The following is a 6,002-nucleotide window of genomic DNA, read 5'->3' as shown; positions in this document are numbered from 1 at the left end:
CAGTTTGGTACTGGCACAAAAACAGAAATATAGATCAATGGAACAGGATAGAAAGCCCAGAGATAAACCCACACACATATGGTCACCTTATCTTTGATAAAGGAGGCAAGCATATACAGTGGAGAAAAGACAGCCTCTTCAGTAAGTGGTGCTGGGAAAATTGGACAGATACATGTAAAAGTATGAAATTAGAACACTCCCTGACACCATGCACAAAAATAAACTCAAAATGGATTAAAGACCTAAGTGTAAGGCTAGACACTATCAAACTCTTAGAGGAAAACATAGGCAGAACACTCTATGACATAAATCACAGCAAGATCCTTTTTGACCCAGCTCCTAGAGAAATGGAAATAAGAACACAAATAAACAAATGGGACCTAATGAAACTTAAAAGCTTTTGCACAGCAAAGGAAACCATAAACAAGACCAAAAGACAACCATCAGAATGGGAGAAAACATTTGCAAATGAAGCAACTGACAAAGGATTAATCTCCAAGATTTACAAGCAGCTCATGCAGCTCAATAACAAAAAAACGAACAACCCAATCCAAAAATGGGCAGAAGACCTAAATAGACATTTCTCCAAAGAAGATATACAGATTGCCAACAGACACATGAAAGAATGCTCAACATCATTAATCATTAGAGAAATGCAGATCAAAACTACAATGAGATATCATCTCACACCGGTCAGAAGGGCCATCATCAAAAAATCTAGAAACAATAAATGCTGGAGAGGGTGTGGAGGAAAGGGAACCCTCTTGCACTGTTGGTGGGAATGTAAATTGATACAGCCACTATGGAGAACAGTATGGAGGTTCCTTAAAAAACTACAAATAGAACTACCATACGACCCAGCAATCCCACTACTGGGCATATACCCTGAGAAAACCATAGTTCAAAAAGAGTCATGTACCAAAATGTTCATTGTAGCTCTATTTACAATAGCCAGGACATGGAAGCAACCTAAGTGCCCATCATCGGATGAAAGGATAAAGAAGATGTGGCACATATATACAATGGAATATTACTCAGCCATAAAAAGAAATGAAATGGAGGTATTTGTAATGAGGTGGATGGACTTAGAGTCTGTCATACAGAGTGAAGTAAGTCAGAAAGAGAAAAACAAATACAGTATGCTAACATATATATGGAATCTAAGGAAAAAAGAAAAAAAAAAAAGGCCATGAAGAACCTAGTGGCAAGACGGGAATAAAGACACAGACCTACTAGAGAATGGACTTGAGGATATGGGGAGGGGGAGGGGTGAGATGTGACAGGGTGAGAGAGTGTCATGGACATATATACACTACCAAATGTAAAATAGATAGCTAGTGGGACGCAGCCGCATAGCACAGGGAGATCAGCTCAGTGCTTTGTGACCACCTAGAGGGGTGGGATAGGGAGGGAGACGCAAGAGGGAAGAGATATGGGAACATATGTATATGTATAACTGATTCACTTTGTTATAAAGCAGAAACCAACACACCATTGTAAAGCAATTATACTTCAATAAAGATGTTTAAAAAAAAAATCAGCAGAAGGAAGGCAATAATAAAGGTAAGAAAGAAAATAATAGAGATAAAAAACAATAGAAAAGATCAATAAAATCAAGACCTGTTTTTTTGAAAAGATAAACAAAATTGGCAGACCTCCAGCCAGGCTCACCAAGAAGAAAAGAGAGAGGACCCAAATAAACTAAGAAATCAAAGAGGAGAAATAATAACCAATACCATATAAATACAAAAAATTATAAGAGAATATTATGAACAGTTATATGACAACAGATTGGATAACCTGGAAGAAATGGACAAGTTTCTAGAAACATACAGAGTGCCAAGACTGAGTCAAAAAGAAACAGATAATTTGAACAAACTGATCAATAGACAGGAAATAGAATATGTAATTTAAAAAACTCTCTGCAAACAGAAGTCCAGGACCAGATGGCTTCACTGGGGAATTCTATCAAACATATAAAGAAGAAATTATACCTTGCTTCTCAAACTACTCCAAAAATTTGAAGAGGAGAGACCACTCCAAAATTCATTCTATGAGGTCACCATCACCCTGATACCAAAACTAGACAAAGACACTACAATAAAGAAAATTACAAGCCTATATCTTTGGTGAATATAGATGCAAAAGTCCTCAACAAAATATTAGCAAACTGAATCCAACAATATATAAAAAGGATCATACACCATGATCAAGTTGGATTTATTCCAGGGTCACAATGATGATTCAACATATGCAAATCAATGTGACATACCACATTAACAAAAGGAAAGACAAAAACCACATTATCATCTCAATAGATGCAGAAAAAGCATTTGACAAAATTCAACACCCATTCCTGATTAAAAATACTCCCACCAAAGTGGGTATAGAGGGAATATATCTCAACATAATAAAAGCTATGTACAACAAACCCACAGCCAACATAATACTCAACAGTGAAAAGCTTCCTGCTAAATTCAGGAACAAGACAAGGATGCCCACTCTCACCACTTCTAATCATTGGAAGTCTTAGCCACAGCAATCAGACAATGAAAAGAAATAAAAGGTATCCAAATTGGAAGGTAAGTGGTAAAACTCTCACTATTTGCAGATGACATGATACTCTATAAAGAGAACCCTAAAGTCTCCACACAAACACTATTAGAACTAATAAATGAATTCAATAAAGTTGCAGGATACAGGATTAATGTATGGAAATCTGTTGCTTTTCTTTAATAACGAACTATCAGAAAGGGAAATTAAGAGAGCAATCCTGAGAAAAAAGAAGAAAGCTGGAGGTATAACCCTCCCAGACCTCAGACTATACACAAAGCTACAGTAATCAAAGCAGCATGACATTGGCACAAAAACAGACATATAGATAAGGGGAACAGAATAGAGAGCTCAGAAATGAACCTATGCACCTATGGTCAGTTAATCTACAGCAAGAGAGGTAAGACTATACAATGGAGAAAACACAGTCTCTTCAAGAAATGGTGTTGGGAAAGCTGGGCAACTACATGTAAAAAAAAAAAAAAAAATGAAATTAGAACCTTTCGTCACACCATGTACAAAATAAACTCAAAATGGATTAAAGACCTAAATGTAAGACATGACACCATGAAACTCCTAGATGAGAACATAGGCAAAATGTTCTTGGACATAAATCATAGCAATATTATCTTAGATCAGTCTCCCAAGACAAAAGAAATAAAAGCAAAAATAAACAAATGAGACAATCAAACTTAAAAGCTTTTGCATAGCAAAGGAAACCACCAATAAAACAAAAAGACATTATACAGAATGGGAGAAAATATTTGAAAAAAATACAAATAACAAGGGGGTAATATCCAAAATATAAAAACAGCTCATACAACTCAATGTCAAAAAAAAAAAACAACCCAATCATAAAATGGGCAGAAAACCTAAATGACATTTCTCCAAAGAAGACATACAGATGGCCAACAGGCACATGAAAAGATGCTCAACACTGCTAATATTAGAGAAATGCAAATCAAAACCACAATGAGGTATCACCTCATACCTGTCAGAATGGCTGTCTACAAAAATTCTACAAATAATAAATGCTGGAGAGGGTGTGGAGAAAAGGGAACCCTTGTACACTGCCACTGAGAATGAAAACTGGTACAGCTGCTATGGAAAACAGTACGGAGGTTTCTTAAAAAACTAAAAATAGAGCTACAATATGATCCAGCAATTCCACTCCAGGATATATATCTGGAAAAAAATGAAAACTCTTAATTTGAAAAGATACATGCACCCCAATGTTCATAGCAGCACTATTTATAATATCAAAGACACGGAGGCAACCCAAGTGCCCATGAACAGATGAATGGATATAGAAGATGTGGTATATGTATATACAATGGAATATTACTCAGCCAGAAAAAAGAATGAAATTTGCCATTTGCAGCAACATGGATGGACCCAGAGAACATTATGCTTAGTGAAATAATTCAGACAGAGAAAGACAAATACTATGTGATATCACTTATAATTATACAAATGAATGTATATAAAAAATAGAAACAGACTCACAGACATAGAAAACAAACTTACGGTTGCCAAGGTGGAAAGGGAGAGTGGGAGGGACAAATTAGGAGTATGGAATTAACAGATACAAACTATTATACATAAAATAGATAAGCAATAAGGATTTACTGTATAGCACAGGAAATTATACTCAGTATCTTATAATAACCTATAATGGAATATAATATACAAAAAAAAAAGCTGAATCACTATGCTCTACAGCTGAAACTAACACAATATTGTAAATCAACTATACTTCAAATTTAAAAAAATATGCTCATAAAAAATCATCAATCTTAAAACATCTTTAAAATATTTTATCTCAGGTTAACATACAGCATAGGATCAAAGCAGGTTAGACATAACACATAAATGCCTATTTTCTAAAATTCTAAGAAGTTATTTGCTAAAATTATTTTTTTTCTTATATACAAGTTTTATATCCAAAATCCAGGAACGTATAACTGCTGACTGCCCATTGATATATTATAAATACAGAAAAATTAGGAAAGGGTTTATTTTTTGGTATCTAGCCTTTATATCAGCTTGAGTACTCAGGAGATATTTTTTATGCTGTGAGAATCATCTATTTTTACTTTGAAGGAATCTCTCTTGTCAATTTGCAAATCCTAAGCGTGCACATAAGCAAAATACTGGTTCCTCCCTGATAGGCCCAGTGTCAATCCAGGGCAGAGAGTTTCTTTGTTACTGGTATTTTTGTAACAAGAAAAGAGTAACAGCCAAAGAGAAATAGGCATTGAGGTAATGGGACAGAGTTTTTCAGGTGCTTCCTAATCCAGAATGTATTCTAATTCCATCCAGAATCAAAGAGGTACAGGAAACTCTTCCTGGCACAGTGCGGATGAAAGATCATTTCACAGAGCACAGGGGAGAGGGTGATGGGATGCTTGTAACGCCTGCACTGGATCCATTGCCTGTACTCAGTGATAGCAACTGGGCACCAAAATAGAAATGACAAAACTGCAGAGCAGAACCCTGTGTATTTGTGGTAGAAGGCCTATTCTTTAAACCCTGAACATGAAGAAATTGCAGTCCAAGAGACTTTCTGTATAATCAGAAACAATTCTGCCACCAGATGGAGCATAGAATGGACCAGAGTGGGATACACAGGTGCACAGCACATATAGAAGATCCAAAGGTGGGACAATCGAAGAATGCAAAGGTATAAATTAGGGCAGACAGGAAATTAGCTTCTAACTAAGAACTTTACCCTAGGTTTTCATAGAACAGTTGGTCATTAACACCAGACTAACACCATAGTTTACACCTGAAGACTATTTGTTACTATACATAATTTATTCCATAGGTGGAACATCATTCTCTTGCTTAATTATTTTCTTATCCTTGTAATATGCCTTGAACTAATATAACCACTATAGCAACAATCAGGAAGATGACCTGCTTTGATAGTAATTTGCGTTTACTATTTTGGAGCCCCAAGTCAGAATCCCTTAAATTAGAATATAGGACAAAACCAGACCATGTGAGGCTCTATTAATAGCAGTATGTTTGTTCAATATGTTTTTGACTTTCTGAGCAGAGGCATAAGGATACTGAAAGGTAAGTTCCTAAACATTTCCACCAGCAGATTTTTGACCATTTTTATATTCTTACCTTTGTCAGTAAAGTAAACATACTTCATAAATGCATGATTGTCATTTTCCTCACTAACACCTAATGTTGTTTTGCTAAATATGCATCTATAAATGACTGTTTATATTAGCCCTTAAGTATATGTAAAGACTCATACAGGACTACCTGTCTTTCCAAGTAGAGGCTAACAGTCTTGAATTAAATCAGGACAGTGTAAACAGGATGGCATATAAAGTGTGAGCCAATATACGGAGGACAAAATATGTATGAAGGATAACTGATTAATAAAACATGGCTGGCCTTGATTTCGTTTATAAGAAACTTAAGACATTTAT

This window comes from Balaenoptera acutorostrata, chromosome 14 (genome assembly GCF_949987535.1).
Source record: "Balaenoptera acutorostrata chromosome 14, mBalAcu1.1, whole genome shotgun sequence".
Taxonomy (NCBI): Eukaryota; Metazoa; Chordata; class Mammalia; order Artiodactyla; family Balaenopteridae; genus Balaenoptera; species Balaenoptera acutorostrata.
Note: the sequence above shows the minus strand (reverse complement) of the source record.